Genomic DNA, 27,243 nt, shown 5'->3' with positions numbered 1-27,243 from the left:
TGGTGGTGGATCTGATGGTAGTGGCAAAAGCAAAATAGGACCGAATGCAGGAGGTGTTGAGCCTGCGTCATCGTCTGGCTCCACAAGGCCTCGAAGGCTTACTTTTCTAGGAGTTGTCAAACCGCTTTTAAAGCCAGAGCTGCAGGAAAAAGTTTTGGCTTACATTGCTGACTCAGCCTCCAGCTCTATCGCCTCCTCTTCTGAAGTTGTAAAAAGTAAAAGCACTGAGTCGTCATTGGAGGCTCATGTTCATGAACCACACCTTTCCTTGTGTCCTTCACCCCAACCAAGATTGAAGGATGACGCAGGCCATACTACTGATTACTCCATGGAGCTGTTTTCACATACCATGCCTGGATTATCAAGTGAAATGGTGAATTACCCAGGCCAAGATGAATCTGACATGGAGTGCACTGATGCACAGCCACTGATAGATGATTCTGCTGGTACATTCACTCAGAGCACTACATTGTCCTCGCAGTGTAAAGAGCCTGATTCTGACCCTGATGAGACTCAGGTGCCCCTTTCCGCACACTATACCACCATACACGGTGACACAGAGGAAGGTGCACATGACATTGAAGAGGAGGTGATGGATGACCCAGTTGTTGACCCAGATCGGCATCCATTGGGGGAAGAGGGTGCTGCTTGCAATAGCTCAGATGAAGAGCATCCACAGCAGACATCGACATCGCAACAGCTGTTATCTGGCAGGCACCGAGCACTCCAAAGACAGGTTCCAAAAATCAAAAGAGTTGCTGGACAGCTTGTCCAGAGGGTCAAAATATCACAGCGTGCTAGGCCGCAAAATGTCTGCCAAAGTAGGAAGAGTGCAGTGTGGCACTTTTTTGAACAAAATCCTCATGATCAGGCCAACGTTATCTGTAAGAAGTGCGCAAAGACCTTTAGCCGAGGGAAAAATCTGAAAAATTTGAATACCAGTTGCATGCTTAGACATTTAACCACCATGCACTTGCAAGCGTGGACACAACACCAAACCTCAAGTACCACATGTGCAACTGATCACAAAGAAGGTAGTCAGCAATGCTACATTGTTTCCCCCACTGTAAGCCCACCGGTCAGCATAGCAGCAAATGTTGAGGTGTCGTTGCAAGGCCACAGCAGTCAGGGAATCCCACTGTTATATCAACGAAATACTGAATCTAGGCCATCAGAAATAACACCAACTCCATCACCATCATCAACCCTCTCTCAGTCCGCCCTGTCCACCGCTACTTCCACCATATGCGAACTCATGGCCTATGCAGTACCACGCTATGACCTACCCAGTCACCACTTCTTCTCTCGCAAAGCCATCCCAGCCCTCCACCATCATGTGAAAGACCGCATTGTCCATGCACTCAAGCAGTCAGTGAGTTGAAAGGTGCACCTCACAACTGATGCATGGTCCAGTCGGCATGGCCAGGGCCGTTACGTGTCCATCACTGCGCACTGGGTTAATGTGGTGGATGCAGGGTCCACAGGGGACAACGGTGGTGGGACAGTGCTGCCTAGCCCACGGTATAGGAAACAGTTGGCTGTAGGCGCTCGACCCTCCTCCTCCTCCTCCAGAAGCGAAAGCTCGTCCACAGAGCGCAGTCGTACGAGCACTCCATCTGCAGCTGCCACTGTTGCACACAAGGTGTCCCCCTATCGAGCAGCTAGTGCAAAGCGTCAGCAGGCTGTGTTGCAGATGATGTGTTTGGGCGACAGACACACCGCCGAGGTGCTGGCCGAGTACTTTCAGCGACAAACTGAGTCATGGCTGGGCAGTGTACATCTTGAGGCAGGCAAGGTAGTTAGTGATAACGGCCGTAATTTTGTGGCAGCCATAGCCCTTTCAAAACTCAGCCACATACCTTGCTTGGCTCACACCTTGAACCTGGTGGTGCAGTGCTTCCTCAAAAATTATCCAGAGTTAACAGCCCTGCTCCAGAAGGTGCGAAGACTGTGCGCGCACATCCGCCGGTCGCCTGTACACTCCACTCGTATGCAGAAGCTGCAGCGATTGCTCCACCTTCCCAACCACCACCTCATTATCGACATTGCAACAAGGTGGAACTCCACCCTGCACATGGTTGAGCAGCTGTGCGAGTAGAGGCAGGCCATAATGCATTTGTGGGAGGATACACGGCCAGGCACTTTGAGTGCAGACATGGAGTTGACAGGTGTGCAGTGGTCGAAGCTGAAAGACCTCTGTAAAGTCCTTCAGTGTTTTGAGGAATGCACAAGGCTGGTAAGCGCAGACAACGCCATCATAAGCATGAGCATCCCACTTATGCGTCTGCTCATGCAAACTTTGACGCACATTAAGGAGCAGGCGTCTGCAGCCAATGTTGACGAGGAGGGAATCCTTGATGACATTCAGCCATTGTCTGCTCAGGGACCTCTCCTGGACGAGGTGGAGGAAGAAGAGGAGGAGAAGGATGATTATGGGGATGATTACTTTGGGGAGGAGGATGCATCTCATGGGGCAAGTGAAAATGTTGGCGTGGCAAGGTCTGGTACAGGGTTTGTGCGTGACTGGAGGGATGTGGATTTGCCAGAAAGTGCTCCTCCAACCAGCACTCGCAGTGCATCATTGACACCGGGAACATTGGCCCACATGTCAGATTATGCCTTGCAGATCCTAAAAAGGGACCCCCGCATTGCCAAAATGATGAACGATGACGACTACTGGTTGGCCAGCATCCTGGATCCACGCTATAAAGGCAAATTACAAAACATCATGCCACAGGAGAACCTTGACCTAATATTGGCTAATAAACAAGCAACTCTGGTAAATCGGTTGCTTGAGGCATTCCCAGCACACAGCAGCGGTGATGGTTCTCACACGAGCCGTACGGGCCGGGGGCAGCTTGGCAGAGTTGTTCGTGGTGCACACAGCAGAAGTGGCGTTGGAGACAGGGGTTTCATGACAATGTTGTGGACTGATTTTTCAAGTACCGCTCACACAACTGGTAATACTGCATCGATGGAAAGTGACAGGAGACAGCAGTTGTCAACTATGGTTACAAACTACTTTTCCTCCCATATCGATGTTCTCCCACACAGGTCATTCCCCTTTGACTATTGGGCCGCAAAACTGGACACCTGGCCTGAATTGGCACAATATGCCTTACAGGAGCTCGCGTGCCCAGCTGCAAGTGTGCTATCGGAAAGAGTCTTCAGTGCTGCTGGTTCAATACTGACAGAAAAAAGGACCCGTCTGTCGACCCAAAATGTGGATGATCTAACCTTCATTAAAATGAACCATGCATGGGTTTCCAAGGATTTTGTCCCACCTTCCCCTGATGACACATAGGTTGACAGAAACATGGCTTGCTTTGGTCCTCCGCTTCCTGGGACTTGACCAATTTCGCCTTTTGCATCAGCTGAATGTCCAACATCAACATTTGCCATTGTATAAACCTCCCTAACTGGACTGCTCCCCCCCCCATGGTCGGGTTCACCAGCTAGCGCACGCAACCGTGCGAGTGCCGTTGCCCTTGACAGGTGGGTAGGCCGACTCTTGGGCGCGGGCACTGGCACAGGGTCCCTCATAGTGCAATCAAGTGTCTCTGACGGTGGTGGTGCACACCCACCGTCAAACACACCGCCATACTATGAGGGGCCCAGTGCCAGTACCGACGCCCACGAGTGGGCCACCCGTGCTTGGCCAGGGCCCCAGCATTTGCAATCTTTACCTCTCCCTGCTCCTCCGCTGTGTAGTCTGGGCTGTCAAATCAATACTGGGCCTGACACCGTCTGAGCCTGCCTCCTGATGTATAGACATATATTTTTAATGTGTAAACTATGCTATCCATACATGTTATCCGGTGATACGGTACCCTTTCTCACCTTTGTGCAATCACGTGTAATCCATACTGTGCCTGAGAACGGCTGGCGAGCTGTTATGCAAGCTACAGCACCTGTGGTTTGCACACATAAGTTTTTCCCTTTTTCAGGAATGACGGTTAGGCCTAATTCCGGAACAGCGGTTGACCTGCACTTACTGGGAAATCATCGTTCGCGGGTAATAATTGTAATCCCAGATCCCCATCACTAACGGTGTTCAGCGTCTTATCTGCACCTGTAAGCGACACACGCTGGCCCTTTCGGTGTAGCACGCATGCAGCCACGGACATGTAAGGCCTTGACACACCAGTTATTGCCCAATCTCGCATGCCAGAGCCTCGCGTGTCCCTCTAGTAAGCTGGACGCGGACCGCGTGGGCAGGACGGAGTCTCGTTCGTTAACGGAATTAAGCTTGCAATGCGTGCATCTTTTCGGTTGCTGGATGGTTGAGGTTGCCCGTGTTGAGTCCAATTACGCCGCAGGCTCCACTCCTGGTGGTGCCCTTCTGGACATTCCTTTAAGGTTCAGCTTTGCAACCATACTGCCCACGTCAAACTACAATTTTGCCTTCATGGACGCTGTTTGGAGGGTCGTGAGTCGTGGGAATCATGCCGCCCAATCAGTTAACCTGCTAGAGAGATCCTTCATTCGTTGCTCCCAAGCATGACATCACACTCCCTAGGAGGAAGGTAATGCCAGTGTGGCGACCATACTCCTGTGGGCGCCACAACTGCACTGATGCCCAGCCACTGCTCAATGATTCTGCTGGTACACTGACCCAGACCACTACATTCCCCTCGCACTCTACACAGCCTGAATCTGACCCTGATGAAACTCAGGTTACCCTTGTCATATAATTTTCCACCTTACACGCTGAGAAAGAGGAAGCTGCTGATGAAAGTACAGGTTCGGCCCACCTGCCGTCAGACACACCGCCGTACTATGAGGGGCCCTGTGCCAGTGCCGTCGCCAACGAGTGGGCCCCCCCTGCTTGCTCAGGATCACAGCACTTGCAAGGTTGAAATACTTACCTCTCCCTGCTCCACCGCCATGACGTCTTCCGCGTTTCCTGACACTGATATTCTGATCAGAGAGCGCAATGACATCACGTCTGTACGCCCTCTGCCTAAACAGTCCAAGTGCAGTGGGATGGAAGATAGGGACGACAAGGAGGCCTGACTAGTACAGGGATTCCATAGCGAGGAGAATTATTTCATTATTTTCAATGTTGGGCCTGCTATTTTTGGGGAGCACTATACTCTGGAGAATGATAGATGGGGCCCACCATACACTGGAACATTCCAAAGGTGGACATCAGACACTGGAGCAGCATTTACAGGGCCCATTATACACTAGAGCATTAGAAATAGGGTCCATTATGTATGGAGCATTATTTGGGCCCATAAGACAGTGGAGCTTCATCCATGTGGACCAACATATACTGTAGCATTATGTGGAGCTCATCATATACTGTTTCAAACATTATATGGGATCAATGATTCTGTATAGATGGGCCTCATTACTCTGTATAGCGCACTATGCGGTGGCCATAATACTGTATGGAGTAATATACTGTCCGTTTTTGGAGCTATTGGAGAATTTTAAATGGATATCAGTCATGAGATGTAAAAAGTGAAGTATTTTTCATTGTACTAGACCGCTATTTCTCTGCCGTATCAGAGCATCATGAGTTGTGGTATGTGTTAAAGGGGCGCTCTTTGGCCCAGGGCACATGAAAACCTGGAGCCAGCCCTCCCCCACGCAAATTTAGCCAAATAACCCCATTTTTCAATGCGTAGCTTGTATTATGAAGTAAATAAAGGGTGACAAGCTTCAGGAATAAGAATTTATGGTTTTGGCATTCAAATGGGCAATGTAAGTGTGTTTTCTGTCCTCTTTTCACTCCCGACTTTTCTTCCCCATTGACTTACATTGGGTTTCGTGTTTCGGTCTGAACGAAACCCGACTTTTTCCGTTAGTCGGACGATCTCACTCGACCCGACTTTTGAGAAAGTCGGGTTTCGCGAAACCCGACTCGACCCGAAAAAAGGCAAAGTCGCTCAACTCTAGTGGGTGGTATCAGGAGATTAGGGCAGAGTTGTATGGAGAGGACTGGTTATATACTGGAGATTATGTGTGGGGAGGTGATAGGGAGAGAGTTAAATTAACCCTTCACGGTTGAGCCAGTGATTTCCAAATTATTCCACAGAGTGTTGCTAGCAACTCAAATGACCAAACGGAGACGTGTCTCTGTATGGGACGATCCAAAGAGATCGGTACCCCGTTTATTGTAGTCACTTCTTTTATAACATTTCACTTAATTATGCAAAGTTCTCAACTACCAATAAAATCATTTCACTTTATAAGCCAATAATATTGCAGGGAAACCGGAACTGCATATATGTCCATACCTAAATAGCGTAGAAAGTAGTATAATGGCATATTCTTCAGAGTTTTACACCCCCCCCGCCTCCCTTATCTTATACAGCTGGGTATAGTCTGGTTTCATGACAGCCCATGCCAATTATAAAAAATGTATCTTACAGCAACAAAAATGAAGAAACGAAACCTTCACAGAAATGGAGAAGCGAAACTTAAGCTCTGATTTTAGTTTTAACCCTTCACAATCCCCCCTAGATAATTTTTTTTAACACATATGCAGCATCAGAGGTGCTATCCCAAGCTAACAGCCTGAGGGGTACTGGTCTTCACATGACTGATGCCGTGTTACCAGTCATGGCTGTCGCGGCGCACCCGTCCCCCCTGTATACTGCAGTTTACAAATAACAATTCTTTATGACAGTGGTGGGGATCTTTTGTAGGTAGCCATGTGCTTGGCTTCAACATCTTCATCAAGTAGCCTTTTGAGATCGGTGCAGAGAAGAGCAGGGGCAACGACACCTTTGGTATCACCATTAGCTGTCTTAGTGCAGAATTTCCTAATACATACAGAAATACACCAAAGAACAAGTTTTAGTATCACATATACAACAAGGATACAGGCAGCAATGTGTAACAAGCTTTGCAAGATCCCAGCTATCCAGCCCCCAATTCCCCTAAACCAATTGGCTGGATTGAGAAAGGAGAAGGTGTCTGACCACCAACTGTCCTTATTACGATCATTGTCTTTATCATATTGATCTGAGTCTTTGAATATCTTCTAACTTTGACTTCTAACTTCTACCAATAATAATATGGAAAATGCGAAAAACTAAAACATTATGCCCCTTTATTTGCTATTGGCTTGTTGGGTGATGAGGAGAACTTGATAGGGACTGTCATACAAGGGTTCTAGTCTGTGCTTCCTGACATGCCTTTTCACGACTACGAAATCACCAGGCTTCAGGTTATAACAGGTGTCGGTTTCTGCTGAATCTGGAAAAGAAAAGAAAACTAGAACATAGGTGTTAGCAAGATTTTACTAAGCTGAATAACACATTGAACAGCACGGTCAGTCTTTTCTGATAACTGCTGGGGCTGGAAATTTGCAACTGGGGGCCTAGTACCAAACAATATCTCACATAGTGGGACAGGCCATATTTTACAATAGGGTAGTACGAATATGGTATAGTACAATGGGTAGGAAATCTGGCCATGGAGCCGTAGTCTCCTGCATCATTTTGGTCAGTTGTCCCTTCAGTGTGCCATTCAACCTCTCAACTTTCCCACTGGATTGTGGGTGGTACGGAGTATGGAGGGCTACAGTGGATCCAAGCATTGTCAGAACTTCTTGGTACACATGAGAAGAAAAGGCCGGGCCTTGATCACTTTCAACAACTTCTGAAACCCCATATCTGCATATAACTTCCATCACCAGTTTCTTCGCTGTGGTCTTTGCAGTCATGTTGGTAACAGGGAATGCTTCCGGCCAACTGGAGAACCGGGGCCCAGTAGAATTTTTGCACCAGTGCAAGGGCCTGATTCTTTCCTCGCACTGGTCCATGTGCCCATATGGCAATAGCAGGGTACATCCGCTTAGGGAGACACACGAGTTGGTCCTTTTTCCAGAGACCATTATCCATTCGTGCCCCATCAGTTTTCCATTGCTTCACCTCTTCCTTTGGAGACGTTCTCTGCATCGTCATTAAGCGGTCTCGCGGGGTCCGACAGAAAACTTCAGTCTGTTGTAGATCATCAGGTTCTTGTAGGGTCAGTGCTTCTTGTAACTGTTTACGCTGAGAGCGTGCGGTCACCATAGTTGGTATGGTTGGTTCAACGGGTAAGAGAGCGGCGGCTTTTGCTTGCATATCCGCAAATGTGTTGCCAACAGTCTGTGGTCTGGTCCTAGGACCGTGCGCCTTAACTTTGATAATAGCCACCTGAGTAGGTAATTTGATCGAGTCCATGAGGGTTTTAACAGCTTCAGCATTTTTCACTGGAGTTCCGGCAGTAGTAATAAACCCTCGATTGGCCCATAGAGCCCCAAAATCGTGAGCAATACCAAATGCATACCGTGAGTCCGTGTATATATTAGCCCATCTGTTCTTGGCCAAAGTACATGCAGTAGACAGAGCCTGGAGTTCTGCTTCTTGTGCTGACAGTGATGGTGGGAGCGCAGCTGCGTGCACTACAGTGTCCTCTGTGGTAACAGCGTATCCCGTGTGGAATCTACCAAACTCGTCAGCATATCTTGAACCATCCGTGTATAACACCAGATCAGGATTTGGGAGTGGATTCTCACTGACATTTGGTGGAGTAGCTGTTTCTTCAGACAGAAGTTGGGAACGGTCACATTGGAGGTAATCCTCATCACTGCCATCTTTCCTTATAGTTCATTATGCCGTCTTTCAAGGCGTTGTAAAGGGGTTGCATTATGCGGGATGCATCCGGTATCCACTGACAAAAATAAGTGCATAGTCCCAGAAAACGCTAGAGTTCAGCTTCATCTTTTGGGAAAGGAAGGGAGCTGACAGCTATTTTTCTTTCTTCTGCAAGGTGTCTGGCACCCTGAAGGAGACAGTGACCCAAGAATATCACTTGACCAAGGCAGAACTGAAGTCTCGAGGCCGAAACCCGACAGTTCAGTGCTGCCAGATGCTTGAGAAGGCTAACAGTGGCAGAAATGGCAAAAGACACCTGCTCTTTTTTTTGCAAACTGGTTGGGACTGTTTTCGGCCCCTTGTGGCATAACTGTCCATATTAACTGTCGTCCCTGATAAGTGAATGAAAATATAAACTGGCAGTCTGGGTGTAACGGAATGCTAAAGAAGGCATTGGTAAGATCAATAACTGTAAACCAAGCAGCATCCTGGGGTATTTGGGACAAAAGAGTATGTGGATTAGGCACCACTGGAGTTTCCAGAACAGTAGCGGCATTAACTGCCCGTAGATCTTGTACCAGCCGGTACACAGGGGGCTGGCCAGGTGGGGTCTGTTTCTTAACGGGAAACAAGGGCGTATTACATGGAGAAACACAGGGTACCAGAGCACCGTTATCAAGTAACATTTGTATTTGTTCCTGAAGGCCCCGCTCCTGATCATGTTTCAAAGGATATTGATGGACTTTGGGAGAAGGGGCACCAGGTTTGAGAAACACTTTTACTGGTTCTACAGGAATTTTCCCTATATCACTTGGCTCTTTTGACCAAAGTTTAGATGGTATCTCTGAGAGGTATGGGGTGAGTCATTGATGCTCAGGCAATATTGGGGGTGGATCTGAGCCTATCAGGGCCATCATAACTGTAGGAAGGGCATGCAAAATACAGATTTCCTCACTGTCTTCATCTGCATAGGGGTTATGTAACGTAAGAACCATCCGACCATCATCTTGGAATTGTATTCCGGAGCGGAACTGTGATAATGAATCTGCTCCTAGTAAATTTACAGGACATGTGGGAGAGATTACGAACTGAACAGTAACCTTGGGAAAAGGTCCCACAGAAATAGGGTTTATAAAAGTATATTAATTGGGTCTACCATCTACTCCGATCAAAACAGCAGGGGAATGACAATCTCTGAAAGTGTTCGAGTCTGGCGCATCGCCAGAATTAGCAGGGAGGGGCTGAGGAGCAGGGTTCCCAGAAGCTGAAGTCTGAGGGGGGGGCCAGAGTTTGCTGTGTGCTCCAGTGATAAGAAACCAGCTGCGTACTCGCCCAGCGCAATGGTGGGGGCTGCTGCTGTTAGAGCAGGGGCGGCTGTCACAGCTGCCGCTGTTGATTTATTTTTCTGTTTCCCCGCTGCTGCAGAACGGGTTAAATTCTTCTGAAAACTTTTTATTACTTTCAATGCATTGTCCGGAGTGGAATTCTCAACATCAGATCTAACTGAGATTATCGCCTCTTGCAATTCGGGTTTAAGGCCGGACATCAAAGCTGCCACAAAAAGATGTGTATGGGCTTTATTATACAGTGAGAATCCCAGATCTCTAAATACTACCATAAGACACCCATAAAACTTCTCGGCAGTCTCCCCCTTGTCCTGTGTGACATCTGTGAGAGAGGTGGCTTGATCCGCTAATCTATCCTGTGCCCAGACCTTTAAAGCATTGCAAAAATCAACACCACTCTCATAGGTTCCCCCATCCAGATCCACATTATACATTATGCCACCCTCCATAATTGGAAAATACCCCTCCCAGCTTTTACTCGAAGTTTGTGTAATAGATCTCTTCGGGGAGTGGAATAAATCTCTCGATTTGATGCCATTTGCCTGTAGAAAGCCATGGGGGAAGTCTCTGGATTGGGTAATTGATTGCAAACAGTGTCTATTTGTGATGGGGTGAAGGGAGTATACTTTGGCCTGTCAGGAGTGCTTTCCACGTTATCTTCTTCAAATTCGGATATTACTGACAACTCGGGGGGAGGAGGTGGCGGTAGTACGGGCACAAGAGGCATCTGCTGTGGGAGCGGGGCAGGAGGCTCTGTTACAATTAGAGATTGTATTGCCTGATGGGCCGTTAGGCGGCTGTCGAGGACAAATCGGACCTCCTCCAATTTTATGGGGTTTTCCTGTATACACTGCTCTATTGCTGATACTATGACCATGGCGGCATCCTTCCTGGGATATTGAAAAATACCAGCAGAGATTAATGGTATAGCCACTGTACGTTGAGGCATCGTACCGGGGGGACAGAGGAGGCATACAGGATTGCGTTCTGGACAGCCTCAGTAAGCAATTGTTGGGACCTAGGAATATTGATAGGGTCATATCGTGGTCCCACTGCATGTATTACATATTGACACGGCAGCTGTCCTGCTCTGGTTGCTGCAACCTGTCCTGTTTCTACCTGGCCATACATTTGTATATATGAATCAGATTCTTCCTGTATCATGGGTCCACCTTTCTGTGAAATTTTTGCGGCCAGTCCTCCACCATGGCGGAGTTGATTATTTGCAGCATTTACTATGGCCCCAACGTGCTGCTTCGTGAGATCCCCTGTCCCTATCCTAAAGAGCACATCTTAACAGTGGGGTCCAGAAATAACATTGGAATACATCTCCTGGAAATCTTCTATCTGCTCTGAGTATCCTGTCTCTGACCTGGTAACTAAAGTAAGAGGGGGTGGATATTCATAACCACTAGCAATATTAGGCATAACGGGGACTGGGGCTGGCTGCGGATGATATTAAGTACCGTCAGCAAAGGTGGGGGCTGCTGCACTCGGTCTTCTTGTACAATTGTCATCTAGCAGGGAGACCTCTTCTTTTAAATCATCACTTTTAACTATTTGCCTGACAGATTAGTAACGATCTTATTTCCTTCTTAATCAATCACTTCCTCACACCACAGTCACTTTCTTGAACCACAAAACATCCCGTCCCTGTCATAATAGACAATTTTCCTTCTTCAACTTAGCAGTAACAGAAACAATCAAAATTCACTTCCTCTGTTCTTCCTAACACCTTCGTCACACAATTCATGTGCAACAAGTTCCACCCAACCATCAAACTCACCCTCAACTCTTCAAAATCCCAAATCCATTTTCTGGAATCTACAGTCAAGCTCTAAGGTACATTCGGATCTGTTCAGACAATGAGGATAGAAAACTACAACTACTATCACTCAGAAAAACATCGCTGACCTCCAACACATATTCCACAGAGACCACAGACTGAAAGCAATATTCCCGGAACTGCCACTGCTCTCCTACAGTCTCCCAACCTAAGGAATATCCTTGTCAGAAGTGCCCTCGCATCACCTTCAGAGACAGGCACAGTCCCCTGTAACAGTAAGAAATGCAAGACCTGCACCCACATATCACCAACAGATAAAGTCCCCATACCCAACACAAATCAGGACTATAAGATCATGGACTCTTTCTCATGTCCATCCTTCAATGTCGTGTACATGATACAGTGTACAAGGTGCAATGCAGGGACAGACATCGGGGAAACTAAGCAAAAGCTACCAACAAGGATGAATCTGCACAGACATACGATAAAGACTGAGCTGGACACACCTGTAGGGATACACTTCTCTAGACATGGACACAGCTTGGCAGATCTAAAAGTCCTAATATTGAAAGGTCATTTTTCATTTTTTTAATAGTGACAGAGAAAGGAAGATTTGGGAATTTAAATTTATAAATATGTTCCAATCGCTAACAATAGGACTGAATTTGACACCTGGGTTCATGACTCATTACATAGACACAGTTCACACCTCCACAAGGTCTTCAGATCTCTAATAGAACACTTGGTCCTCATCTGCATGTGTAACAAAAACCTTAATTTGATTTCCTTGGCCTGTCTATAGCTAGCATCATCTCCTGTCCTGTTGTAATTCCTATTTAAATGTTGCCGTCTCTTCTCAGTGATTCACTTCTAATCAAGCCTGATGAAGGGGCCGCCTGAGCCCTGAAAGCTTGCAAATATAATTTCTCTGGTTAGCCAATAAAGGTATCACACCTTGAATAATTACATCTATTTTTCTGGCTAACACGGTACCACAATTTTATTTTGTGTTATACATGTGCCAAGCCACAAAATTCTTCTTTTCCTTCCACAGATTCTCTCATTTACAGCTAAATACCCTTACTTCAGTTGTGCACAATACTGGAGCGGCCGTCTCAGTTTGTTCCACCGGGTCAATAATCCCCCTCTGGGATTGCCCAAAATTCGTGGTACTCAGTGAAAGGAGGAGGGCGTCTCAGACTATCCCTCCGGACACCTCTGGTTATATATATATCTATATATACCTGAGTTACGTATCCTACCCATCTTCGATCACATGACCACCCTGATTATTAACAGGGAATTCAGGATATTTTGACTATAAAGAGAGCCACAATCACTGGTCAATCCGGGGTGTCCGTCCCTTATAAGGTACGGTTCGAGCACTGGACCCCCAACGGGACTGCACCTCTATATGATTCCACCCATGAATCACCCCACCACGGGGACAAACCTCAGATCCTCTTTGCAGCAACAAGCACAGAAAACCACACCAACGGTCAGTCTGAACAGTATAACTGCCAACTTACCGTGGTTGTCGTGGGGTGATCAGTCCCAATTTTCCAGAACCTGTGTCCGCTCCGAGGGTCCTTTGTCTTGTCCTCCGGGGGCAGAGGCGTCCCTAATCGGGGGCCCCACGTTCAGGAGATAAGGGCAGAGATGTTTGGAGTGGACAGGTTATATACTGGAGATTATGTGTGAGGAGGTATCAGGAGATTAGGACAGAGATGTATGGAGAGGACAGGTTATATACTGGAGATTATGTGTGAGGAGGTATCAGGAGATTAGGACAGAGATGTATGGAGAGGTCAGGTTATATACTAGAGATTATGTGTGAGGAGGTATCAGGAGATTAGGGCAGAGATGTATGGAGAGGTCAGGTTATAGACTGGAGTTTATGTGTGGGGAGGTATCAGGAGATTGGGGCAGAGATGTTTGGAGTGGTTGTTCCTTCCTGGGGAAAGACCTGGCTAGTCATTGCTTGTGTTGAGAAACATGTGATGGTGTCTCCGCGGCTTGTGTTTTGCATGTTTTTGCATATTTCCCATAAGGGATGGGGGCATTGTTCTAGAATCACTGCGTTGAGAAACATGTGATGGTGTCTCCGCACTGTTGGATGTTGATCTCCATGAGTTCATTCATCCTCCTCTTCATAGTCTTTTTACTAGGCATTGCTCCTACTAGCCAGTTTCCTACTCCACACTGATGAGAGGCAATACCCCGAAACAGCTGTCTGTGGATGGATACCATGTTTTGGCATTGGTGGTTTCCTTCATTGGAGACTGCCCTTCCCGTGGTTGTTCCTTCCCGGGTAAAGACCTGGCTAGTCATTGCTTGCGTTGAGAAACATGTGATGGTGTCTTCGTGGCTTGTGTTTAGCCGTTTTGTAGTGTCCTGTAGACTCGCTGCATCATTTTTGTGGCGTTGGATGCCTGACATGAGGGAGGTGACTCGTTCCCATAGGTCGTCCAGGTTGTCATTAAACTCTTCCTTTTGTACTGTGATAGTTTTTCGATGACATTTATGATTTGTTTGACAGAGCGTCTTGGTCGTGAGTCTTGGTCAGTTTCTGAAGCTGGCTCTGTTTCTCCCTCTTCATAATGGACAGTATCGGGTAGTATTTGCTCTGTTTCAGCAGTGGGAGACTGTGCAGAGTCTTTTTTGGCCATTTTGATTTAAGGTGCACTGTCTCTTTAAGAAACTGAACTTTTGAATTGCGAGCTGGTAATCGCGGTGCAGCTTAGTTAAGACGTCCTGATGAGATTCCCAATGTGTTTTTAGAGAATTGTGGGGTTTTGTAGTCCGACAATCTGCAGCAATGTTATATCATTTACAGAGAGTCACTATGCACAATGCGGTCAGGGGTGACGCTGCAGTTTCTTAGCAGAGCAGGGCTGCAGTATGTGAGCTGGCAGACGGGTTAGGATCTAAGGGTGATTTTTGCCGGGCTTCAAGGCAGTTTTTTGACTGTTCTGTCCCCACATGAGGCGAATGGAGGTGTAGTTGATTGGGGCTGGGAGAGATTCCTACCTTCCGTTTCCTCGATGCAGAGCAGACAGGACCATTGTTGCTGTTCATGCGTCCGGAGAGATGATACCAGATATTGTGAAGTCCAGACTTGTTTATTGGAAATCTGGACATACAGCGTATGACTGGTAATGCAGTACTTCTCCAGACATGCAGGTGTAACAATCCAGGTGGTGCAGCAAGGTGAGCAATCTGTATGTGCAATGAAGTGGTAAAAAAAAAACTGATGCCTTTCACAGCCTGGTAAGCGTGTCTCTCCCAGGAGAAAAAGACGCTAATAATGGCCACAGGCAGGAAGAGAAGCAGTGAACTCTGAACTGGAAGTGAAAGGCATGTACTAGCTGCAGTCTGCTATACAGGAAAAGGACAGCAGGTGACAGCAGACCAAATGCAAAACTACACAGCATGGAAAATAACACAATCTATTTAAACATGTTATCAAAACTTTAGATGGGACAGCACAATTTTGTGTGGGGAGGTTAATCAGGAGATTATGGCAGAGATGTATGGAGAGGACAGGTTATATACTGGAGATTATGTGTGGGGAGGTATCAGGAGATTAGGGCAGAGATGTATGGAGAGGACAGGTTATATACTGGAGATTATGTGTGGGGAGGTATCAGGAGATTAGGGCAGAGCTGTATGGAGAGGACAGGTTATATACTGGAGATTATGTGTGGGGAGGTATCAGGAGATTAGGGCAGAGATGTATGGAGAGGACAGGTTATATACTGGAGATTATGTGTGGGGAGGTATCAGGAGATTAGGGCAGAGATGTATGGAGAGGACAGGTTATATACTGGAGATTATGTGTGGGGAGGTATCAGGAGATTAGGGCAGAGATGTATGGAGAGGACAGGTTATATACTGGAGATTATGTGTGGGGAGGTATCAGGAGATTAGGGCAGAGATGTATGGAGAGGACAGGTTATATACTGGAGATTATGTGTGGGGAGGTATCAGGAGATTAGGGCAGAGATGTATGGAGAGGACAGGTTATATACTGGAGATTATGTGTGGGGAGGTATCAGGAGATTAGGGCAGAGATGTATGGAGAGGACAGGTTATATACTGGAGATTATGTGTGGGGAGGTATCAGGAGATTAGGGAAGAGATGTATGGAGAGGACAGGTTATATACTGGAGATTATGTGTGGGGAGGTATCAGGAGATTAGGGCAGAGATGTATGGAGAGGACAGGTTATATACTGGAGATTATGTGTGGGGAGGTATCAGGAGATTAGGGCAGAGATGTATGGAGAGGACAGGTTATATACTGGAGATTATGTGTGGGGAGGTATCAGGAGATTAGGGCAGAGATGTATGGAGAGGACAGGTTATATACTGGAGATTATGTGTGGGGAGGTATCAGGAGATTAGGGCAGAGATGTATGGAGAGGACAGGTTATATACTGCAGATTATGTGTGGGGAGGTATCAGGAGATTAGGGCAGAGATGTATGGAGAGGACAGGTTATATACTGGAGATTATGTGTGGGGAGGTATCAGGAGATTAGGGCAGAGATGTATGGAGAGGACAGGTTATATACTGGAGATTATGTGTGGGGAGGTATCAGGATGTTAGGGCAGAGATGTATGGAGAGGACAGGTTATATACTGGAGATTATGTGTGGGGAGGTATCAGGAGATTAGGGCAGAGATGTATGGAGAGGACAGGTTATATACTGGAGATTATGTGTGGGGAGGTATCAGGATGTTAGGGCAGAGATGTATGGAGAGGACAGGTTATATACTGGGGATTATGTGTGGGGAGGTATCAGGAGATTAGGGCAGAGATGTATGGAGAGGACAGGTTATATACTGGAGATTATGTGTGGGGAGGTATCAGGATGTTAGGGCAGAGATGTATGGAGAGGACAGGTTATATACTGGAGATTATGTGTGAGGAGGTATCAGGAGATAAGGGCAGAGATGTATGGAGAGGACAGGTTATATACTGGAGATTATGTGTGGGGAGGTATCAGGATGTTAGGACAGAGATGTATGGAGAGGACAGGTTATATACTGGAGATTGTGTGGGGAGGTATCAGGATGTTAGGGCAGAGATGTATGGAGAGGACAGGTTATATACTGGAGATTATGTGTGGGGAGGTATCAGGAGATTAGGGCAGAGATGTATGGAGAGGACAGGTTATATACTGGAGATTATGTGTGGGGAGGTATCAGGATGTTAGGGCAGAGATGTATGGAGAGGACAGGTTATATACTGGGGATTATGTGTGGGGAGGTATCAGGAGATTAGGGCAGAGATGTATGGAGAGGACAGGTTATATACTGGAGATTATGTGTGGAGAGGTATCAGGAGATTAGGGCAGAGATGTATGGAGAGGACAGGTTATATACTGGAGATTATGTGTGGGGAGGTATCAGGAGGTTAGGGCAGAGATGTATGGAGAGGACAGGTTATATACTGGAGATTATGTGTGGGGAGGTATCAGGATGTTAGGGCAGAGATGTATGGAGAGGACAGGTTATATACTGGAGATTATGTGTGGGGAGGTATCAGGAGATTAGGGCAGAGATGTATGGAGAGGACAGGTTATATACTGGAGATTATGTGTGGGGAGGTATCAGGATGTTAGGGCAGAGATGTATGGAGAGGACAGGTTATATACTGGAGATTATGTGTGGGGAGGTATCAGGATGTTAGGGCAGAGATGTATGGAGAGGACAGGTTATATACTGGAGATTATGTGTGGGGAGGTATCAGGAGATTAGGGCAGAGATGTATGGAGAGGACAGGTTATATACTGGAGATTATGTGTGGGGAGGTATCAGGAGATTAGGGCAGAGATGTATGGAGAGGACAGGTTATATACTGGAGATTATGTGTGGGGAGCTATCAGGATGTTAGGGCAGAGATGTATGGAGAGGACAGGTTATATACTGGGGATTATGTGTGGGGAGGTATCAGGAGATTAGGGCACAGATGTATGGAGAGGACAGGTTATATACTGGAGATTATGTGTGGGGAGGTATCAGGAGATTAGGGCACAGATGTATGGAAAGGACAGGTTATATACTGGAGATTATGTGTGGGGAGGTATCAGGAGATTAGTGCAGAGATGTATGGAGAGGACAGGTTATATACTGGAGATTATGTGTGAGGATGTATCAGGAGATTAGTGCAGAGATGTATGGAGAGGACAGGTTATATACTGGAGATTATGTGTGGGGAGGTATCAGCAGATTAGGACAGAGAGGTATGGAGAGGACAGGTTATATACTGGAGATTATGTGTGGGGCGGTATCAGGAGATTAGGGCAGAGATGTATAGAGAGGACTGGTTATATACTGGAGATTATGTGTGGGAGGTATCAGGAGATTAGGGCAGAGATGTATGGAGAAGACATGTTATATACTGGAGATTATGTGTGGGGCGGTATCAGGAGATTAGGACAGAGATGTATGTAGAGGACTGGTTATATACTGGAGATTATGTGTGGGAGGTATCAGGAGATTAGGGCAGAGATGTATGGAGAAGACAGGTTATATAATGGACATTATGTGTGGGGAGGTATCAGGAGATTAGTGCAGAGCTGTATGGAGAGGACAGGTTATATACTGGAGATTGTGTGGGGCGGTATCAGGAGATTAGGACAGACATGTATGGAGAGGACAGCTTATATACTGGAGATTATGTGTGGGAGGTATCAGGAGATTAGGGCAGAGATGTATGGAGAAGACAGGTTATATACTGGAGATTATGTGTGGGGCGGTATCAGGAGATTAGGACAGAGATGTATGGAGAGGACTGGTTATATACTGGAGATTATGTGTGGGAGGTATCAGGAGATTAGGGCAGAGATGTATGGATAAGACAGGTTATATACTGGACATTATGTGTGGGGAGGTATCAGAAGATTAGTGCAGAGGTGTATGGAGAGGACAGGTTATATACTGGAGATTATGTATGGGGCGGTATCAGGAGATTAGGACAGAGATGTATGGAGAGGACAGCTTATATACTGGAGATTATGTGTGGGAGGTATCAGGAGATTAGGGCAGAGATGTATGGAGAAGACAGGTTATATACTGGAAATTATGTGTGGGAGGTATCAGAAGATTAGTGCAGAGCTGTATGGAGAGGACAGGTTATATACTGGAGATTATGTGTGGAGCGGTATCAGGAGATTAGGACAGAGATGTATGGAGAGGACAGCATATATACTGTAGATTATGTGTGGGAGGTATCAGGAGATTAGGGCAGAGATGTATGGAGAAGACAGATTATATACTGGAGATTATGTGTGGGAGGTATCAGGAGATTAGGGCAGAGATGTATGGAGAAGACAGGTTATATACTGGAGATTATGTGTGGGGAGGTATCAGAAGATTAGTGCAGAGCTGTATGGAGAGGACAGGTTATATACTGGAGATTATGTGTGGGGCGGTATCAGGAGATTAGGACAGAGATGTATGGAGAGGACAGCTTATATACTGGAGATTATGTGTGGGAGGTATCAGGAGATTAGGGCAGAGATGTATGGAGAAGACAGGTTATATACAGGGGATTATGTGTGTGGAGGTATCAGGAGATTAGGGCAGAGATGTATGGAGAGGAATGGTTACATACTGGAGATTATGTGTGAGGAGGTATCAGGAGATTAGGGCAGAGATGTATGGAGAGGAGAGGTTATATACTGGAGATGATGTGTGGTGGTATCAGGAGATTAGGGCAGAGATGTATGGAGAGGACAGGTTATATACTGGAGATTATGTGTGGGGAGGTATCAGGAGATTAGTGCAGAGATGTATGGAGAGGACAGGTTATATACTGGAGATTATGTGTGGGGAGGTATCAGCAGATTAGGACAGAGAGGTATGGAGAGGACAGGTTATATACTGGAGATTATGTGTGGGGCGGTATCAGGAGATTAGGGCAGAGATGTATGGAGAGGACTGGTTATATACTGGAGATTATGTGTGGGAGGTATCACGAGATTAGGGCAGAGATGTATGGAGAAGACAGGTTATATACTGGACATTATGTGTGGGGAGGTATCAGGAGATTAGTGCAGAGCTGTATGGCGAGGACAGGTTATATACTGGAGATTATGTGTGGGGCGGTATCTGGAGATTAGGACAGAGATGTATGGAGAGGACAGCTTATATACTGGAGATTATGTGTGGGAGGTATCAGGAGATTAGGGCAGAGATGTATGGAGAAGACAGGTTATATACTGGAGATTATGTGTGGGGCGGTATCAGGAGATTAGGACAGAGATGTATGGAGAGGACTGGTTATATACTGGAGATTATGTGTAGGAGGTATCAGGAGATTAGGGCAGAGATGTATGGAGAAGACAGGTTATATACTGGACATTATGTGTGGGGAGGTATCAGAAGATTAGTGCAGAGGTGTATGGAGAGGACAGGTTATATACTGGAGATTATGTATGGGGCGGTATCAGGAGATTAGGACAGAGATGTATGGAGAGGACAGCTTATATACTGGAGATTATGTGTGGGAGGTATCAGGAGATTAGGGCAGAGATGTATGGAGAAGACAGGTTATATACTGGAAATTATGTGTGGAGCGGTATCAGGACATTAGGACAGAGATGTATGGAGAGGACAGCATATATACTGTAGATTATGTGTGGGAGGTATCAGGAGATTAGGGCAGAGATGTATGGAGAAGACAGATTATATACTGGAGATTATGTGTGGGAGGTATCAGGAGATTAGGGCAGAGATGTATGGAGAAGACAGGTTATATACTGGAGATTATGTGTGGGGAGGTATCAGAAGATTAGTGCAGAGCTGTATGGAGAGGACAGGTTATATACTGGAGATTATGTGTGGGGCGGTATCAGGAGATTAGGACAGAGATGTATGGAGAGGACAGCTTATATACTGGAGATTATGTGTGGGAGGTATCAGGAGATTAGGGCAGAGATGTATGGAGAAGACAGGTTATATACAGGGGATTATGTGTGTGGAGGTATCAGGAGATTAGGGCAGAGATGTATGGAGAGGAATGGTTACATACTGGAGATTATGTGTGAGGAGGTATCAGGAGATTAGGGCAGAGATGTATGGAGAGGAGAGGTTATATACTGGAGATGATGTGTGGTGGTATCAGGAGATTAGGGCAGAGATGTATGGAGAGGACAGGTTATATACTGGAGATTATGTGTGGGAGGTATCAGGAGATTAGGGCAGAGATGTATGGAGAAGACAGGTTATATACTGGAGATTATGTGTGGGGCGGTATCAGGAGATTAGGACAGAGATGTATGGAGAGGACTGGTTATATACTGGAGATTATGTGTGGGAGGTATCAGGAGATTAGGGCAGAGATGTATGGATAAGACAGGTTATATACTGGACATTATGTGTGGGGAGGTATCAGAAGATTAGTGCAGAGGTGTATGGAGAGGACAGGTTATATACTGGAGATTATGTGTGGGAGGTATCAGGAGATTAGGGCAGAGATGTATGGAGAAGACAGGTTATATACTGGAGATTATGTGTGGGGAGGTATCAGAAGATTAGTGCAGAGCTGTATGGAGAGGACAGGTTATATACTGGAGATTATGTGTGGGGCGGTATCAGGAGATTAGGACAGAGATGTATGGAGAGGACAGCTTATATACTGGAGATTATGTGTGGGAGGTATCAGGAGATTAGGGCAGAGATGTATGGAGAAGACAGGTTATATACAGGGGATTATGTGTGTGGAGGTATCAGGAGATTAGGGCAGAGATGTATGGAGAGGAATGGTTACATACTGGAGATTATGTGTGAGGAGGTATCAGGAGATTAGGGCAGAGATGTATGGAGAGGAGAGGTTATATACTGGAGATGATGTGTGGTGGTATCAGGAGATTAGGGCAGAGATGTATGGAGAGGACAGGTTATATACTGGAGATTATGTGTGGGAGGTATCAGGAGATTAGGGCAGAGATGTATGGAGAAGACAGGTTATATACTGGAGATTATGTGTGGGGCGGTATCAGGAGATTAGGACAGAGATGTATGGAGAGGACTGGTTATATACTGGAGATTATGTGTGGGAGGTATCAGGAGATTAGGGCAGAGATGTATGGATAAGACAGGTTATATACTGGACATTATGTGTGGGGAGGTATCAGAAGATTAGTGCAGAGGTGTATGGAGAGGACAGGTTATATACTGGAGATTATGTGTGGGGAGGTATCAGGAGATTAGGGCAGAGATGTATGGAGAGGACAGGTTATATACTGGAGATTATGTGTGGGGAGGTATCAGGAGATTAGGGCAGAGATGTATGGAGAGGACAGGTTATATACTGGAGATTATGTGTGGGGAGGTATCAGGAGATTAGGGCAGAGATGTATGGAGAGGACAGGTTATATACTGGAGATTATGTGTGGGGAGGTATCAGGAGATTAGGGCAGAGATGTATGGAGAGGACAGGTTATATACTGGAGATTATGTGTGGGGAGGTATCAGGAGATTAGGGAAGAGATGTATGGAGAGGACAGGTTATATACTGGAGATTATGTGTGGGGAGGTATCAGGAGATTAGGGCAGAGATGTATGGAGAGGACAGGTTATATACTGGAGATTATGTGTGGGGAGGTATCAGGAGATTAGGGCAGAGATGTATGGAGAGGACAGGTTATATACTGGAGATTATGTGTGGGGAGGTATCAGGAGATTAGGGCAGAGATGTATGGAGAGGACAGGTTATATACTGGAGATTATGTGTGGGGAGGTATCAGGAGATTAGGGCAGAGATGTATGGAGAGGACAGGTTATATACTGCAGATTATGTGTGGGGAGGTATCAGGAGATTAGGGCAGAGATGTATGGAGAGGACAGGTTATATACTGGAGATTATGTGTGGGGAGGTATCAGGAGATTAGGGCAGAGATGTATGGAGAGGACAGGTTATATACTGGAGATTATGTGTGGGGAGGTATCAGGATGTTAGGGCAGAGATGTATGGAGAGGACAGGTTATATACTGGAGATTATGTGTGGGGAGGTATCAGGAGATTAGGGCAGAGATGTATGGAGAGGACAGGTTATATACTGGAGATTATGTGTGGGGAGGTATCAGGATGTTAGGGCAGAGATGTATGGAGAGGACAGGTTATATACTGGGGATTATGTGTGGGGAGGTATCAGGAGATTAGGGCAGAGATGTATGGAGAGGACAGGTTATATACTGGAGATTATGTGTGGGGAGGTATCAGGATGTTAGGGCAGAGATGTATGGAGAGGACAGGTTATATACTGGAGATTATGTGTGAGGAGGTATCAGGAGATAAGGGCAGAGATGTATGGAGAGGACAGGTTATATACTGGAGATTATGTGTGGGGAGGTATCAGGATGTTAGGACAGAGATGTATGGAGAGGACAGGTTATATACTGGAGATTGTGTGGGGAGGTATCAGGATGTTAGGGCAGAGATGTATGGAGAGGACAGGTTATATACTGGAGATTATGTGTGGGGAGGTATCAGGAGATTAGGGCAGAGATGTATGGAGAGGACAGGTTATATACTGGAGATTATGTGTGGGGAGGTATCAGGATGTTAGGGCAGAGATGTATGGAGAGGACAGGTTATATACTGGGGATTATGTGTGGGGAGGTATCAGGAGATTAGGGCAGAGATGTATGGAGAGGACAGGTTATATACTGGAGATTATGTGTGGAGAGGTATCAGGAGATTAGGGCAGAGATGTATGGAGAGGACAGGTTATATACTGGAGATTATGTGTGGGGAGGTATCAGGAGGTTAGGGCAGAGATGTATGGAGAGGACAGGTTATATACTGGAGATTATGTGTGGGGAGGTATCAGGATGTTAGGGCAGAGATGTATGGAGAGGACAGGTTATATACTGGAGATTATGTGTGGGGAGGTATCAGGAGATTAGGGCAGAGATGTATGGAGAGGACAGGTTATATACTGGAGATTATGTGTGGGGAGGTATCAGGATGTTAGGGCAGAGATGTATGGAGAGGACAGGTTATATACTGGAGATTATGTGTGGGGAGGTATCAGGATGTTAGGGCAGAGATGTATGGAGAGGACAGGTTATATACTGGAGATTATGTGTGGGGAGGTATCAGGAGATTAGGGCAGAGATGTATGGAGAGGACAGGTTATATACTGGAGATTATGTGTGGGGAGGTATCAGGAGATTAGGGCAGAGATGTATGGAGAGGACAGGTTATATACTGGAGATTATGTGTGGGGAGCTATCAGGATGTTAGGGCAGAGATGTATGGAGAGGACAGGTTATATACTGGGGATTATGTGTGGGGAGGTATCAGGAGATTAGGGCACAGATGTATGGAGAGGACAGGTTATATACTGGAGATTATGTGTGGGGAGGTATCAGGAGATTAGGGCACAGATGTATGGAAAGGACAGGTTATATACTGGAGATTATGTGTGGGGAGGTATCAGGAGATTAGTGCAGAGATGTATGGAGAGGACAGGTTATATACTGGAGATTATGTGTGAGGATGTATCAGGAGATTAGTGCAGAGATGTATGGAGAGGACAGGTTATATACTGGAGATTATGTGTGGGGAGGTATCAGCAGATTAGGACAGAGAGGTATGGAGAGGACAGGTTATATACTGGAGATTATGTGTGGGGCGGTATCAGGAGATTAGGGCAGAGATGTATAGAGAGGACTGGTTATATACTGGAGATTATGTGTGGGAGGTATCAGGAGATTAGGGCAGAGATGTATGGAGAAGACATGTTATATACTGGAGATTATGTGTGGGGCGGTATCAGGAGATTAGGACAGAGATGTATGTAGAGGACTGGTTATATACTGGAGATTATGTGTGGGAGGTATCAGGAGATTAGGGCAGAGATGTATGGAGAAGACAGGTTATATAATGGACATTATGTGTGGGGAGGTATCAGGAGATTAGTGCAGAGCTGTATGGAGAGGACAGGTTATATACTGGAGATTGTGTGGGGCGGTATCAGGAGATTAGGACAGACATGTATGGAGAGGACAGCTTATATACTGGAGATTATGTGTGGGAGGTATCAGGAGATTAGGGCAGAGATGTATGGAGAAGACAGGTTATATACTGGAGATTATGTGTGGGGCGGTATCAGGAGATTAGGACAGAGATGTATGGAGAGGACTGGTTATATACTGGAGATTATGTGTGGGAGGTATCAGGAGATTAGGGCAGAGATGTATGGATAAGACAGGTTATATACTGGACATTATGTGTGGGGAGGTATCAGAAGATTAGTGCAGAGGTGTATGGAGAGGACAGGTTATATACTGGAGATTATGTATGGGGCGGTATCAGGAGATTAGGACAGAGATGTATGGAGAGGACAGCTTATATACTGGAGATTATGTGTGGGAGGTATCAGGAGATTAGGGCAGAGATGTATGGAGAAGACAGGTTATATACTGGAAATTATGTGTGGGAGGTATCAGAAGATTAGTGCAGAGCTGTATGGAGAGGACAGGTTATATACTGGAGATTATGTGTGGAGCGGTATCAGGAGATTAGGACAGAGATGTATGGAGAGGACAGCATATATACTGTAGATTATGTGTGGGAGGTATCAGGAGATTAGGGCAGAGATGTATGGAGAAGACAGATTATATACTGGAGATTATGTGTGGGAGGTATCAGGAGATTAGGGCAGAGATGTATGGAGAAGACAGGTTATATACTGGAGATTATGTGTGGGGAGGTATCAGAAGATTAGTGCAGAGCTGTATGGAGAGGACAGGTTATATACTGGAGATTATGTGTGGGGCGGTATCAGGAGATTAGGACAGAGATGTATGGAGAGGACAGCTTATATACTGGAGATTATGTGTGGGAGGTATCAGGAGATTAGGGCAGAGATGTATGGAGAAGACAGGTTATATACAGGGGATTATGTGTGTGGAGGTATCAGGAGATTAGGGCAGAGATGTATGGAGAGGAATGGTTACATACTGGAGATTATGTGTGAGGAGGTATCAGGAGATTAGGGCAGAGATGTATGGAGAGGAGAGGTTATATACTGGAGATGATGTGTGGTGGTATCAGGAGATTAGGGCAGAGATGTATGGAGAGGACAGGTTATATACTGGAGATTATGTGTGGGGAGGTATCAGGAGATTAGTGCAGAGATGTATGGAGAGGACAGGTTATATACTGGAGATTATGTGTGGGGAGGTATCAGCAGATTAGGACAGAGAGGTATGGAGAGGACAGGTTATATACTGGAGATTATGTGTGGGGCGGTATCAGGAGATTAGGGCAGAGATGTATGGAGAGGACTGGTTATATACTGGAGATTATGTGTGGGAGGTATCACGAGATTAGGGCAGAGATGTATGGAGAAGACAGGTTATATACTGGACATTATGTGTGGGGAGGTATCAGGAGATTAGTGCAGAGCTGTATGGCGAGGACAGGTTATATACTGGAGATTATGTGTGGGGCGGTATCTGGAGATTAGGACAGAGATGTATGGAGAGGACAGCTTATATACTGGAGATTATGTGTGGGAGGTATCAGGAGATTAGGGCAGAGATGTATGGAGAAGACAGGTTATATACTGGAGATTATGTGTGGGGCGGTATCAGGAGATTAGGACAGAGATGTATGGAGAGGACTGGTTATATACTGGAGATTATGTGTAGGAGGTATCAGGAGATTAGGGCAGAGATGTATGGAGAAGACAGGTTATATACTGGACATTATGTGTGGGGAGGTATCAGAAGATTAGTGCAGAGGTGTATGGAGAGGACAGGTTATATACTGGAGATTATGTATGGGGCGGTATCAGGAGATTAGGACAGAGATGTATGGAGAGGACAGCTTATATACTGGAGATTATGTGTGGGAGGTATCAGGAGATTAGGGCAGAGATGTATGGAGAAGACAGGTTATATACTGGAAATTATGTGTGGAGCGGTATCAGGACATTAGGACAGAGATGTATGGAGAGGACAGCATATATACTGTAGATTATGTGTGGGAGGTATCAGGAGATTAGGGCAGAGATGTATGGAGAAGACAGATTATATACTGGAGATTATGTGTGGGAGGTATCAGGAGATTAGGGCAGAGATGTATGGAGAAGACAGGTTATATACTGGAGATTATGTGTGGGGAGGTATCAGAAGATTAGTGCAGAGCTGTATGGAGAGGACAGGTTATATACTGGAGATTATGTGTGGGGCGGTATCAGGAGATTAGGACAGAGATGTATGGAGAGGACAGCTTATATACTGGAGATTATGTGTGGGAGGTATCAGGAGATTAGGGCAGAGATGTATGGAGAAGACAGGTTATATACAGGGGATTATGTGTGTGGAGGTATCAGGAGATTAGGGCAGAGATGTATGGAGAGGAATGGTTACATACTGGAGATTATGTGTGAGGAGGTATCAGGAGATTAGGGCAGAGATGTATGGAGAGGAGAGGTTATATACTGGAGATGATGTGTGGTGGTATCAGGAGATTAGGGCAGAGATGTA

The 27,243-nt window shown here is 46.1% G+C and overlaps 1 protein-coding gene across 6 annotated transcripts in view; it reads left to right on the top strand.

Moving 5' to 3' along the window:
• Positions 1-9,898: 9,898 nt before the first annotated feature.
• The window catches only part of LOC141065378 (uncharacterized), a 43,332-nt gene continuing 25,987 nt past the window's right edge, over positions 9,899-27,243 (top strand). For 2 of the 6 annotated variants that reach the window (XM_073557835.1, XM_073557834.1), the window contains exon 1: positions 9,899-27,243. This exon is cut by the window's right edge. The gene's annotated coding sequence lies outside the window, so the exon portion shown is untranslated. The other 4 variants (XM_073557832.1, XM_073557830.1, XM_073557833.1 and 1 more) reach the window with 4 other exon arrangements.

Source organism: Dendrobates tinctorius, unplaced genomic scaffold, assembly GCF_039654945.1.
Source record: "Dendrobates tinctorius isolate UK_male_01 unplaced genomic scaffold, ASM3965494v1 ptg000251l, whole genome shotgun sequence".
In the NCBI taxonomy this organism is placed as follows: domain Eukaryota; kingdom Metazoa; phylum Chordata; class Amphibia; order Anura; family Dendrobatidae; genus Dendrobates; species Dendrobates tinctorius.
The sequence above is the reverse complement of the archived record's forward strand: the minus strand, read 5'-3'. Positions and strand labels throughout refer to the sequence as shown.